Raw genomic sequence first — 13,754 nt, forward strand, 5'->3', positions numbered from 1 at the left:
GGGCTCTGCCCTCAAGGACCATTTCACAGAGATGGAACACACTTGGTCTCTGCTCTCAAGGACCATTTCACTGAGGAAAAGAGGTAGAATACTTACCCACATAATTGTAATTCCAGCTAAAACATACTGGCCTACGTAAGTCCAGATCAATTTAGATGAAGTTCAAATGAACACAGATTACATCAAAATAAAGGAACTGAGAGATAATTTTTGTGTGTGGGGGGGATGGATTGTAAGAGAAGAATGGGGATAAAAGACCTAAAAGAACATAACTATTATTTTTTTATCATAGTTAGCTAGATATCAATAAAGGAAAGAGCACAAAGGGAATCAAACACTGAGCCTGTCTGTTTAACCAGGAAGCTATAGCTTCACACTCCCCCCCAGGGAACCACCAGTCTGCAGATCACTGGGGGAAGGGATAGGACAAAGAAGGGGGAGGTAAGGACATGCCCATAGAAGTCAAAATGGTGAAGGAGGAGGTGTTTGACCCAAGAGGCCTGTCAGTCTAACCTAGGAAAGGAATTATTGGTCAAGGGGTGGACCCATCAGAAGCCTTCAAAAGCTTGGAAAGTTGATTGGTTATTTTAAAATAGCTTCTTGTTATAGCCCCAGGGGAATGAAGGAACTGTCTAACTGCCTGCCTCTCTCTCTCTCTCTCTCTGTCTTGTGTACGCACACTTTTGCACTCTCAGGAACTCACATTCATCCTGTGCTCTCATGTGTTTTCTCTCCATGACCACGTAGCCCTGGATATTGCAGCACTGTACTAAGCTTTAATACAGCACAGGATCTCTGGGCATTGGCCCTATTTCTGGCCTTGATTTTCCATGGCAGGATGGGCAGAGATGGGATACTGGAATCCCAGGAGGTTCACACTATTGATTTTGCATGGAGCACCCACATAAATCTTACCACCAGACCTTATCTCCCCTTGTTAGTCACTGAAAATGTTTTTCCTTGTGACACCACAGGGACTCCACTTCCACCAGCAACAGTATTATTTCATGCCACTTTATTTGTCAGATAGAGCAGAAGATACCTTACATTTGTTATCTTCTTTGTTGTAGGGAAAAACCATACATGTATTATTTCATGTTGCAAAAAAACTAAGTCAGCTAGTCACTCAACTGAAGCTTGAACCCAGAACCCCTGAAGGTATAACTCATCCTTATTTGTTTGTTTGTTCATTCCACATTGACTACATTTCTTTTTGATATTTACTGGGTATGTGCAACTTTTGCTAATTTGTCATCCCAAAGAAAGAATACTTTTCTAACTCACAAAGTGACAAGATGACTAGATACAGGACAAGGCAAAGGAATCCCAACTGTTCTGTCCCCAGGGAAGACCCCTGTGGGACTTGCTGACAGATTTAGAGAAGCAGACAGGAAAGCAGACTCATTCTCATTTTCCTTCATCCTCCTCCCTTCCACCTGTTTCCCTCCCTCCTCCTCCCTTTGTTTCTTTGATAATCAGTTCAGAACTATTATGTGGTGCTACTGCACTGGGCCAGAGAACCAGACAAAGTCCTTGTCCTCATTCAGCTTCATCCAAAGTAGAGATTGTGTTACTTAGTGGTTAAAGCAAGACTGTCAGAGTGCTTGTCCCAGCTCGGCCACCTAACTAGCTGTGCTATTGGAGCAAGTTACTTAACTCTGTGTCTAAATTCCTCTTCTTTGACAGACCAACCTCAAATGGGTGATTAAGAAGATTAAGAAGATAAAAGGAGTTAAAATATACAGAAAGTAGTAGCACCATGCTTGGAACATGGTGAGCATTACAGAGATGTAATAATTACTCTATTTCTCTTCAGCTTTTTAGAGGAAGTGGATTAAGCTGTCCAAAGTCTGGGAGATATTACAGCTCAGTCTCGTCTCCCAAAAAGAGGAAATCAATTTTTTGGCAGAGATAATCTTCAGGGAAGGAGTGTCCTCGCCTCATAGCTAAAAGAAGATCCTCCATATCTATTTTACAAGGTCACTCTCAATGGGCAAAAGAATGCGGCTGAATATACACGTTTCTAAATCAAGACACCCTTCCCAAATTTGCCTATTAGCAGATCTTACAAACATTTCTTAGATTGTTAAATTCCTTTCAAGTTATTTAGAATAAATGTCTGTTCCATTGAGAAGAAAACTAGCTGAAGGCAAACAGGGTAGGAGTAAGAAAAACTGGTTGACTACACATGCATTTTTTTGACAGCAGAATTGCAACCTCATTCATCTTGGTAACCACAGTTTAGTGTGTGGAATGGTTTTAGGGGGTTTGAAATAGCTAGTTTCTTTTAGGTGTTTTCCATATCCTTTATTTCTCCCTTCATGGTAGGTACCACCAATCCAATTTTATGGATAAGAAAACCTGAGGATGAGATTGCTAAGTAATTACAACCTTACAAAATGCAGAACTGAGCCTGAAATCTAGGTCTAACTGTAAAGTCAGTTACCTTTTCCCATGTGAATGTCTCAAAAAAATGTTCAGTGAACGAATATAGAACTAAAAGCAAATGCAGGAACGCTTTTGCACTGTTGGTGGGAACACAGACTGGTGCAGCCACTAAGGAAAGCAGTAAAGAGATACCTCAAAAAATTAAAAATGATCTTCCTTTTGACCCAGCGATCCCACTTCTGGGAATATATCCAAAGAAACACAAAACACTAATTTGAAAGAACATAAGCACCCCTATGTTCATTGCAGCGTTATTTACAATCACCAAGATATGGAAGCAGCCCAAGTGTCTATCAGTAGATGAGTGGATAAAACAACTATGGGGCATTTACACAATGGAATACTACTCAGCTATAAAAAAAAGAAGGAAATTTTACCCTTTGTGACAGCATGAACAGACCTGGAGAACATCATGCTAAGTGAAATAAGCCAGTCAGAGAAAAACAAGTATCATACGATTTCTCTCATATGTGGAATCTAATGAACAAAGTGAACTAACAAGCCAGATAGAGACAGACTCATAGATGGAGAGCAGATGACAGCTAGTGGGGAGAGCAGGGTGTGGAGGGATCGAACAAAAAGGAAAAAGGACTCATGGACATGGACCACATACCACCAAGAGGAGGTATTAGAGGGTTAATTGGTAATGGAGAAAATACAATAAAATTTTTTAAAAGACTTTTTTTTTTAATTTCAGATCCATGATCCAAAAATATGACTCTGAATAAAAGATATTTCTTTAGGTCACTTTGCTGTCCTTTCTTTCAGGAGGGCTCAAGGCCAAAAATATAAGCCAGGTGATATAAAAGTAGATACATGTCTAGAAATAAGCTTGGCATTTACAGAAAGATGCACTAACTGGATGTTGGGAAAAGAGGTGTTTAAATTTCAGGTTACTTGCCACTATTAAACCACTCCCTGAAGGAAAAAAGCAATACCTAAAATTCCAAACTTTTGATGCGAAGTTTGTAAAAATCAGTTTTTACTTTATGAGCTATCGTATAAGACACTGAACTGTTTAAATAATGTTTCCCTTTCACTGAGATCATTCAATTGCCTGCTCACTTAGATTGATTTAACTGTGATGTCAGAAGCAGCAAGTGCAGGTAGGATTGCTTCACCAAGGGTAAATAAGAGAGACACCTTGCTCAAGCCTCATCTACTCCCTGCAAGCCACCACCCAGCTCATATTTTTCCCCCACACTCCCCCAGATGCACACCTAAGTACTTGTGGTTCCGATGATAGGGCACATGGCAGCCCTCCTGAGCTCTTAAAGCACCAAGTGGCAGGAGAGGACATCCAGCGCTCACTGCTTTCTTCTGACCAGTCTTTTTTTCATATCACTCTAATCATTGTCCGCTATTTTATGCTTCTGATTCATTTCTTATTAGATCCAGGAAGAGATGAGGAGACGGAATATTATCAGCTTTTCTGCTAGACCAACCATTCTCACTCAACTCGGCCCACTCAGTACTACTTCTGAAAAAATGAAGGCAGACACTCATAGAGAAGCTGATCTTCATTTCCTCTCGTGTGGTGCGTGGGTGTGATGTCCTTGGCCTAGACCAAAAAATGTCCTTGCTAGCCCTACCAGTTAATTGTCACCTGGTCACAACCATCTTTGCCAAACCAATCTGCGATCATTTTCATGGAAGTAACGGAGAAAAGCGGATGGAGAGAGCAGTGCAGAAGAGCATCTGCTGAGGGACTGCAGTTGGCACCTGGACCGCCCCGCCTCCCACCCTACCTGTCTGGCCTGGCGCCCCCAGCGCAGCGCAACATACTAGGAAACCCAGTGCGAGCTCCAGAAGCAGGTCCTCTGAAAGTCACACTCTCCTTCTGCCAGGGCGCATACCTTGCCAGCACACACCTTTCCCTCCGCCTCCTAACCCACCCTGCTACCAGCAGACCAAAAAAGAAGGAAGGTGACTTCCCCTGTACTTTGTCCCATCCTAGCCTCTTCGAACCCCGCAAGTCTGCTAAAAGACAAGACACTCCCTACGTACCCTCTGACCACCAGCCACACCCTCGACCCCACCTCTGAGGCAACCAGACCACCAGATACTGCCAGGCCCAGGGAAGGATGCTAGTGAGAAGTGCATTGGGGATACACCGGTAGGGAACTAGCTCTGACAGACTCATTAGCCAAGGAGAGCAAGAAACACCCCGCCAGAAGAGTCTCCGTGCAAAAAGCCTAGAACGTGAGCACCTCCAGACCGAAAGCACGCGGGCACACGTTGCGCTCCCCAATAGTCTGGGCGCCCTTGAGCCCTCCGCCTCAGATGCCAGCGCCTCCAGCCAGTGTCGGGTACGCCCCCCAAAACTCCTGCGCCGCCACCGGCGCGCAGAATGACGCTAGCCTCCCTCCGGAGGCAGCTTTGATTTTTTTTTTTTGTCTATATAAGGGCTCACTGCGTTCAGCGTGTTTGTCACAGGCGTGCTGGTAATTTTCACACATGCGTGCGCGAGGTTCCTGGGGCGGCAGGGTGTAGACGCGCACTCGCCTTCCTCTCAGAGGGCGCCTCCCCTTCTCTTCCTCCTCCCACCCTGCTGGCGAGTCCATTACCTGGTCTCCGGCACCGGGTGGGCCCTGCAGCCCTCCGTTCCCTCCTAGCCGTTGCCGATTTGCCTCTCTGCCGCTGGGTGAATGGAATTATTTATTTATTTATGCTCCCTGACGTGTCCTCTCCGGCCACAGCCAGAAGTGGAGGGAGAGGAGGAGGAGGCGGGGAGGGAAGGGGAGGCGCGGCTGCTGAGTGCTCCAGTGGGTGCAGAGGAGCGCGCCCTGGGAGGGGAAGGGGAGGATGTGATGGTGGAGAACCCAAGCTTTGCCGGAACCCAGAGGTCCGGGGTGGGGTGGAGGGGGCCGCCACCCTGTGACTCAAGGAGGAGTGAGCATGCTCGGGTGGCTCCACTTCAGGTTTTAGTTTTGACCAACAGAAAAGCCAAAAGTCTAGTGGAGACAAGTTTTCCGAGACTGGTCCGCCCAAGTTTTAGCCGAAGTCCTTTGGCGCTTAACCTAGGAGCCAGGCATGCAATAGCTCCGAGTAGATACCCCAGGGAGTTATGCAACCTATAAAAGCTTTCGGGGGAAGGAACCTGGCAGAGTGCAGGACGACCGGAAGATTCTCTCTGTGAGCTTGGAGGACGAATGTTGGGTTATTTTTCAATTGAGGTGTTTTGGAGGGAGCGATAGAGTGGGGATGCCAGTGTTGGAGATTCAGCTCACCAACCAAATCGCTCTAAGGGAAAAATAAAATTTTCGCCGTGGGAGGAGGAGTTTAGAAAATAGTACAAGAACTTGAAAATAGATGATAGAAAGAAAGTCATTTGTAAATAATCCCTTTCATTTCTACTTTCTCAAATGATTTAATTCTTCCAGGTAGGAATTGGTTATTTGACAATAAACAATGTTAGGGATAATGCTAATCCCAGTCATTGGTTCTGCCTCTTCTGCCTTTCTCTCTCCCTCTCTCTCCCTTGTCTAGAGCATGTTTCTTGGGGAGATTAGAAACAGGAAGGGTTAGAAATGAACATTTTAGGTTGGTTTCCTTTAATGTCTTGATGGTTGAATTACTACTGAAAGAAAAAGAAAACTGTCCAGAAGAATAAACACAAGCTTGGATTTGAGAATTCATATTGCAGTTTTTCTGTCAATTTAACTGACCCCACACCCCATTCCTGCCTCTAAAAAGTGAAAAAGATGTTACATTAATCTAGAGAACAATATAACTTCCTAGAAGGTTTTCTTGTTTATTTTAGAACTTAAATCATTTATAACAAACCAAGATAAGTTACCTAAAATAGAGCCCAAAAGACAAAGAAACAAAATGGTAATAACAGTGAAAAATTACACTTATTTAAGTGAGTGGAGGTTCAGCCTGAGTCACCCTAAGAGGTGCATCTGTGGCATACAAATTGTTTTGAGCTAAAGGCAACTTTAGCTACAGACGCAAGAGAAACTTCTGTCCCTAACTTTACCTACTAGAATATGAATTAGGGCCCTTTGCCTTGTGATTATCAAAGATAGCCTCTTTGACTTGGCTTTCAGGCAGAGTAAATTTCTATTTCCTAACCTTCTGTGGTTCTTATCAGCCTGCAATGACCCTTTGAAGCCCTCAAGGTACATTATCTCATCCTTAGATCAGTTGTCTTACATACCTGGGCCTGCCTTTGTATCTCTGAACCTCTTGTGTGGGGGGTTTTCTGGCTCATATATATGTGGAGTCCCCTACATGTGTATGTATCAAATTTAGTTATTTTCCTTTGCTAATCTGTGTCATATCTATTTGACTATTATAACAGCCAGGAGAGCCATAAGGGTAGGGGAACATTTCTTCTTCCACACAAGTGCTTATCATTGTCAGACACTGTTCTAAATACTTATATGGATTGTCTCAATTAATACAATGACCATATTAGGATATTCACCTTTAAAAATTTGAAGACAAATTAAGTCACTTGGCAAAATTCACATTGCCTTACTTCTGCCATAGCAAACTAGGACAAAATTTGAATTTTAGTGTCTGAAGCCACAAAGTAGAAATAATATCCACCTTTTATTGTTATCATGAGATTTAAGTGAGATGATGTATGTGAAGAGAAATGTAGATAATATAAGATAAATAAATGGTGGATATTATTAGTAACTTCAAAAGCTTTGGAAGACAGTTTCACAGAGAGAAGGGTAGTTTGGAAACTAAGGAACTATGGTAGAAAACTCTAGAAAGGACTTCAAATTTTTTTAAAGCTAAAATGTGCAAATTGACAAATGTGTAAGATATAGGCATTTAATAATGTTGGAATGTCTATCAGTGACAATAAACATTTCATTTTCATTACAAAAGAATATTAAGTTTTTAAAAAATTAAGATTCACATTTCAAGGTCCTCTTCTTCTATGTTTGCTAATGACATTTGTCCTGCTCATTCATTACCTTTATTTCAGAGAAGAGAAGAAAGAGGAAAGACCATGCATTTTCTGAAGTTTGAGCCTGTTCCCCCTTTTCCATCTCTCTGGTTTTTACTTTTTGTTTGTCCTGTATTTTTGACAACTTCAATGGCCCTGGCCTATTTAACTCATTGCCAAACTCTTAAACATCACTACCCATAGCATTATATCATAAATGTAGCATGCTCTCTTTTTAAATCTTGTTCTCCAACAGTTAAAACTCTGGATCCAATTTTCCTACTGCCCCAGTGTTAGTATCTGGGGCTTCATTGGTGAATCCTCTTGTTGCTATGACTAAGCATGCTATGTAAATATTTGATTGCATTAGAAAAGAATTGGAAAGGAGAATTAGATGACAGACAATAGAGCTGGTCAATTCATCCTAAGACTATAGTCTTAATATTGTTCAAATATTGAGGAAAATATGTATGATTTAGGGAAAAAGCAAACCATATGATCAGAATTTGAAATGATTTGATAAAATGTTTGCCTTGATTTCTTTTGATAAGGTGAAATAACAATAAGAGAAACAAAGTATAGCTATATACTCGATATTCTAAAAACTCCACAAATAAGCAAGCCAGGGAATACATACCTAACAAAAACTAATTAAGCGCAAACATCTTACACTGTATAACCACAGCCTCATATTCAAGGTTTTCTGATTCTTCATTTCTCAGCTATGCTGTATCTTCTCATATTTCTCTCTATTCTCATTCCCTACCATTTTCTCCACATAAAACCTACCTAAACTATTTTTTTTTCCCTTAAGGCCCAGCAAATATGTGATTACATCTGTAGCATTTCAAGGATTCCTTCAGTAAGAATGAATTCTATCTTCCTCTGTGCTCTTTCCCATAAGACATTTTGCATGCTTCTATTTGGGACATTTTCTTTCTGCTGTACAGTATGGTTATGATTTTCTTGTGTGTCTCCCCAACCTATTAGGCTGTTGGAGGGTAGAGATGATATTTTATTCATATCTGTAATCTTCCAGCATTCGGCACAAATTCTTGCACTTGAAGGAGATTAATAACATCTGCCAAATGAAGGAAAGAGATGATAGCGTGCCATTAGGCAACAGATTTGTGGGAGAGGCTGCCAGTGCTCCCAGTATCCATGATCTGCATGACATCATCTTTCTCTGCTTCTCTTAGTTATTTTGAGGCCATCTGAGGCCATTAGTTTCAATTAATGGAGTACGAATGAAGTGATGTAGGAATTCAGAACAACACCCCCCCCCCCCGCCCCCGCAACATGTCCCTCTGTCTTATACAGACTGCTTTGAGCTAAAGGCAACTCTAGTCACAGGCTCAGGAGGCACTTCTGCCACCCCACCCTTAACAGCCCAGAAAAATGTGAATTACAGGCCTGGCCTATAAGAGATTACCCACATTAACCTTTTTGACCCACCTGTATGGCAAGGCAAACTTTTCCTTTTTAAACATCTGTTCTTCTTACTACCTGCAAAGGCCCTTTGATACCCCCAAGGTGCATTGCCTCATCCCTAGCTCAGAACGTTTTACATACTTCAATCCCCTTTTGTACCTCTAAACCTCTTGTGCATGTAGGATCTCAGGCTTCCTCATGTCACGTTTGAGGTTCCCATACATGTGTATGTATTAAATGTGGTTATTTTATCTTGCTGATCTGTCTCATGTCTATTGATTATTAGACCAGCCAGAAGAATCTTGAGGGTGGAGAAAACTTTGTTCCTCCCCCACAGCGGCATGTTACATCTGGGTAATGGGAATTAAGAGCCAACATGCTTCTTTATTTCTTGTCATTCCCTGCCCTAATAGCTTCATGTTTTCAGATGGAGTAGCTACAAAATGGAGTTATTGAAAGATTGTTAAAAAGCTGCTTGACTTGCACTAGACTTTGTGTGTGCCAGAAACAATTACTGTGTTTAGCCACTGAGATTTCAGGCTTTATTTGTCATGAGAACATAACCTAGCTTATCCTGACCAATACAAGATCTTACTTAATAAGCTGATAAATCCTAACAGCATAAAGACCCAGTGAAACATTGAGCTTATGAAAATGCTGTAATGTGTGCTAATATATATATATATATATATATATATATATATATATATATATTCTAACCCAAAATTGATATATAATGGCCTTTTCATAGAAAAACTCTGTGAAAGCCAAGTGTGTGTGTGTGTGTGTGGCTGTGTGAAAACTACACAATAGATTCATTTTAACTGAAGACAAAAGACTCAATGTCCCAATATTCCCCTTGGCCTGAGTGAAAAAGAACATGTACTTGCCACGCAGTGGCAGCGTACTGTGGCTGAGATTGTAGCTGACTAGCCGCTGTGACTATGATGAATCTGACCTGGTCTCACAGAGAGGACAAAATACAAAAATATCTTCCCACAGCTTCTAAATTTATATGTTAAGTGCATCCACACAGGCTACTTTGAAAAATCTTATCTGTAAGTATGGGGGTTCAGAATGATTTACCCCAAGATGTGCCTCTGCAGAATGCAGCTTGTTTTGAAGTAAAGTCAACTTTACTCACAGGGTCAGGAAGATCTCCTGTCCCTCTCTTAACTACTTAGAAGAACTTGAATAGGAACCTTGCATGTAATAAGAGATTATCAGAGAAACACTATTTTTACCTACTTGTAGGGCAGGACAAACTTCTATTCACTAAACATCTGCTCTTCTTACCATCTTGCAATGATACTTTGAAGCCCCCAAGCCACCTTACCTTATTCCCAGCTCAAGATGTCTTATCTACCCATGTTCCCTTTTTGTCTCTGAATCTCTCGTGCATAAGGAGTTTCTATGTGTATGTATTGCATTTCATTTGGTCATTCTCTCTTGTTAATCTGTCTCATATCCACTTGGTGATTAGATCAGCCAGAAAAACCTTGAAGGCTAAAAAACAATCCCTGCCCCCCGCCCCCCAAGTTGCTGCCGCAAGCAGAACAACTCACTGGCTGGAATCCCACACTTACCCACAATGCTTCTACAGATGAGGAGATCCTGGAACATCTGACCCAAGGCTGCAGAATACAAGAATTCTTAGTACGTCAGCATACACCCACTTCTTTGTCTGCAGGTTGTGGTAGAAGCCAGAATCTTTTCCCCTCTTCTAAATTTAGATCGGGAACATTTGATTTCCTGTGTTTTGCAACAGCTTTTTAAGTGTGGACAACAAAAATTTGCTGTAATAAATCACCAGTTCCTAACTGGGCAGATTGTGGGGAGTTGTAATGCCCCCAGCCTGTAACATTTTTAGTGAAATGTTTTGAAGCCAGCTCTGCCCATTATTCTTTGTATCTAACTTAACACGCATTTGAACTGTCAGAAGTAACACCCCTTGAAGGTTAACCACCCTCAATAGAGCACATGATATTTTCAACTATCCTGTAATCTCATCTCAGCTTTGCTTTCTCCCACCCTCCTATAACTTCCTCAGCTCCCTCCTTAATTCGACATGCACAAAAGATACTACAAAACTGTTATTTTCCTGAGCATTTGCAGTCTTGTTCCCCAGCATATGTCTTCAGTTTTGCCTCAGATAAACTCATAAAATTTCTCTACAGGCTTGGACATTTAACAGCCACAAAAGATAGGGCCACCACCTTCCTTAGGCTGACTCTGGAAGCAAACCTCATCTTGGGAGGGCCGCATCTGTTTACACTCTTTTTAGGGGATGATTCTTGCAACCATAATATTGGTTTGTGTCACTATTAAGATTCTACTCATCCAGGCCAGACAAAGTGTCCTTTTAATTGGGAAAACTTCTATATTTAAAAAAAGGAAAAAATAACTTTTTTTAAAGAGCTCTCATATTGTTGTAAAAGCTAGTCATTAAGATTCCCTTCATATAATGGAAAGATAGAAATTAGAACAAGAGTCAAAATGTACTAGGATCCTTCTACTTACCTTCAAATATTGTAAAAATTAGGATATTGGAAATTCAATTGTCTTGAACTTAAGAAGAAAAAATGAAAGAAAAAGATAGGCAATACAAATTTAAATACAAATTAACATATTATGTACTAAGAACCATGCTTGCTAACTGTCAAGTTGAACGCTCCATACCATGGCTATAAAGGAATGGAGGTTAGATGCCATTTATGGCTAGGATCCTGCAAAACTGCTGCTAGCTCTCAAAGAAAAGATAACGTTACAATTGCTATCATGAGAAATTTTCCAATTAGCAAATAAGTAAATAAATAAATAAATAAATGTGGAGAGCTAAATAAAATAGGCATTGATGGGGTTAAACAAAAGTTTAGTACAGCAATTCCAAAAACTGAGTGGGGGCAAAAGGCTGAGTGGGTCTGCGGGTGAGGAAAACCTTTCCTCTACCCTCAGGGTTCTTTGACTGCTCTAATGTTCAAATAGGCATGAGGCAGATCAGCAAGAGAAGATAACCAAATTTAATCCATACATATATACAGGAACCCCACATGCATGAGGAGTTCAGAGACAGAAGAATTACAGTATATAAGACATTTTAAATGAAAATGAGATAATGCACCTTGGAGGCTTCAAAGGGTCATTGCAGGATGTGTAGTGAACAAGAGTTTGTCTTGCCCTCTAGATAGATTAAAAAAATATTTTCTCTAATAATCTCTTATTATGAACAAGGCCCCTATTCAAGAACTTCTAGATAGTTAGGGAGGAACAGAAGATTCACTTGTTTTTAGCTAAAGTTGCCTATAGCTCAGAAAAATCTGCATATTACAGAGGTATATCTTGGGGTATTTTAGTTCTGAACCTCTACAGCCTGTTTGAATGCCTCTTTCCCTTTCAACATTAAAGAGCATTAAAGAAATAATCACTGTGTTCCTAATTTGCATGTCTCAGATGATTAGTGATGTTAAGTATCTTTAAATATGTCTGTTGGCCATCTGCATGTCCTCTGTGGAGAAATGTCTATTCAGGTCCTTGGCCTTTTTTTAATTGTATTGTTTATTATTTTGGTGTTCAGTTGTATAAGTTCTTCACAAATTTTAAATATTAACCTCTCATTACATGCATTATTGGCAAACATGTTCTTCAATTAGTGGTTTGTCCTTTCATTTTGTCGATGACTCCCTTTGCCATGCAAACTTCTTGGCTTGATGTAGTCCCATCTGTTTATTTTTGTTTGTTTTCCTTGCCTGAGGAGATAGATGAGAAAAAATATTGCTATACGCAATGTCCAAGATTTTACTGTCTATGTTTTCTTCTAGTATTTTTATGATTTCAAATCTTAAATTTAAGTCATGAATCCATTTTGAGTTTATTCTTGTGCATAGTATAAGAAGGCTAAGTCTAGTTTTATTTTTTGCACATATCTGTCCAATTTTCTCAACACTGTTTATGAAATACACTGTCTTTACCCCATTACATATTCTTGCCCTTTTTTGTCAAATGTTAAGGGACCATAAAGGAGTGGGTTTATTTCTGGGCTCTATTTTTTCAATGATCTATATGTCTGCTGTTATGCCTGTACAATGCTGTTTTGATTACTATGGTATTGTAGTATATTTGATATCAGGTAGCATAATTCCTTTAATTTTGTTCTTCTTTCTCTAGAAACTATTCAGGGTCCCTTGTGGTTCTATATAGATTTTTAGAATATCTGTTCAATTCTTTGAAATATGCCATTGATGTCTTGAGAGGAATTGTGCTGAATCCATACTTTGCTTTGGGTAGTATGGACACTTTATGATATTAATTCTTCCTATTCATGAACAGAGTTTATGTTTCCACTTATTTGTGTCTTCTTCAATTTATTTTTTAAAATATCCTATACATTTCTGAGTATAGGTTTTTAATGTTTTTTGGTTCAGTTTATTCCTCGGTATTTTTTAATGCAATTGTAAATGGGATTGTTATATTAGTTTCTTTTTCTTTAAATTAATTTTTAAAGATTTTATTTATTTATTTTTAGAGAGGGAAGGGAGGGAGATAGAGAGAGAGAGAGAGAGAAACATCAATGTGCGGTTGCTGGGGGTTATGGCCCGCAACCCAGGCATGTACCCTGGCTGGGAATGGAACCTGGGACACCTTGATTCCTAGCCCGCACTCAATCCACTGAGCCACGCCAGCCAGGGCCAAGTTTCTTTTTCTGATAGTTCGTTATTGATGTATAAAAATGCCACCAATTTCTAAATATTTATTTTGTATTTTGTTACATGACTTAATTCATTTATCATTTCCAGTATTATTTTTTGTGGAATATTTAGGGTTCTCTATATACAGTATCATGTCATCTGCAAATATTGACAGTTTTACTTTTTTTTTCCCAATTTGGATGCCTTTTTGGATGCTGTGGCTAAGACTTCCAGTACTATATTGAGTAAGAGTGGTGAAAGTGGACACCCTTGTCCTGGTT

General features: G+C 40.2%; 1 protein-coding gene across 3 annotated transcripts in view; it reads right to left on the minus strand.

The window, feature by feature from the left end:
• The window catches only part of SLC16A7 (solute carrier family 16 member 7), a 145,779-nt gene extending 140,562 nt beyond the window's left edge, over window positions 1–5,217 (minus strand). For 2 of the 3 annotated variants that reach the window (XM_045829824.1, XM_045829825.1), the window contains exon 1: window positions 5,016–5,217. The gene's annotated coding sequence lies outside the window, so the exon portion shown is untranslated. Of the gene's footprint in view, window positions 1–4,861; window positions 4,961–5,015 lie in introns of those variants that run through there. The other variant, XM_045829826.1, reaches the window with a different exon arrangement.
• Between the last annotated feature and the right edge of the window lie 8,537 nt (window positions 5,218–13,754).

This window comes from Phyllostomus hastatus, unplaced genomic scaffold (genome assembly GCF_019186645.2).
Source record: "Phyllostomus hastatus isolate PE091 unplaced genomic scaffold, TTU_PhHast_1.1 phas_scaffold_93, whole genome shotgun sequence".
NCBI classification, from domain to species: domain Eukaryota; kingdom Metazoa; phylum Chordata; class Mammalia; order Chiroptera; family Phyllostomidae; genus Phyllostomus; species Phyllostomus hastatus.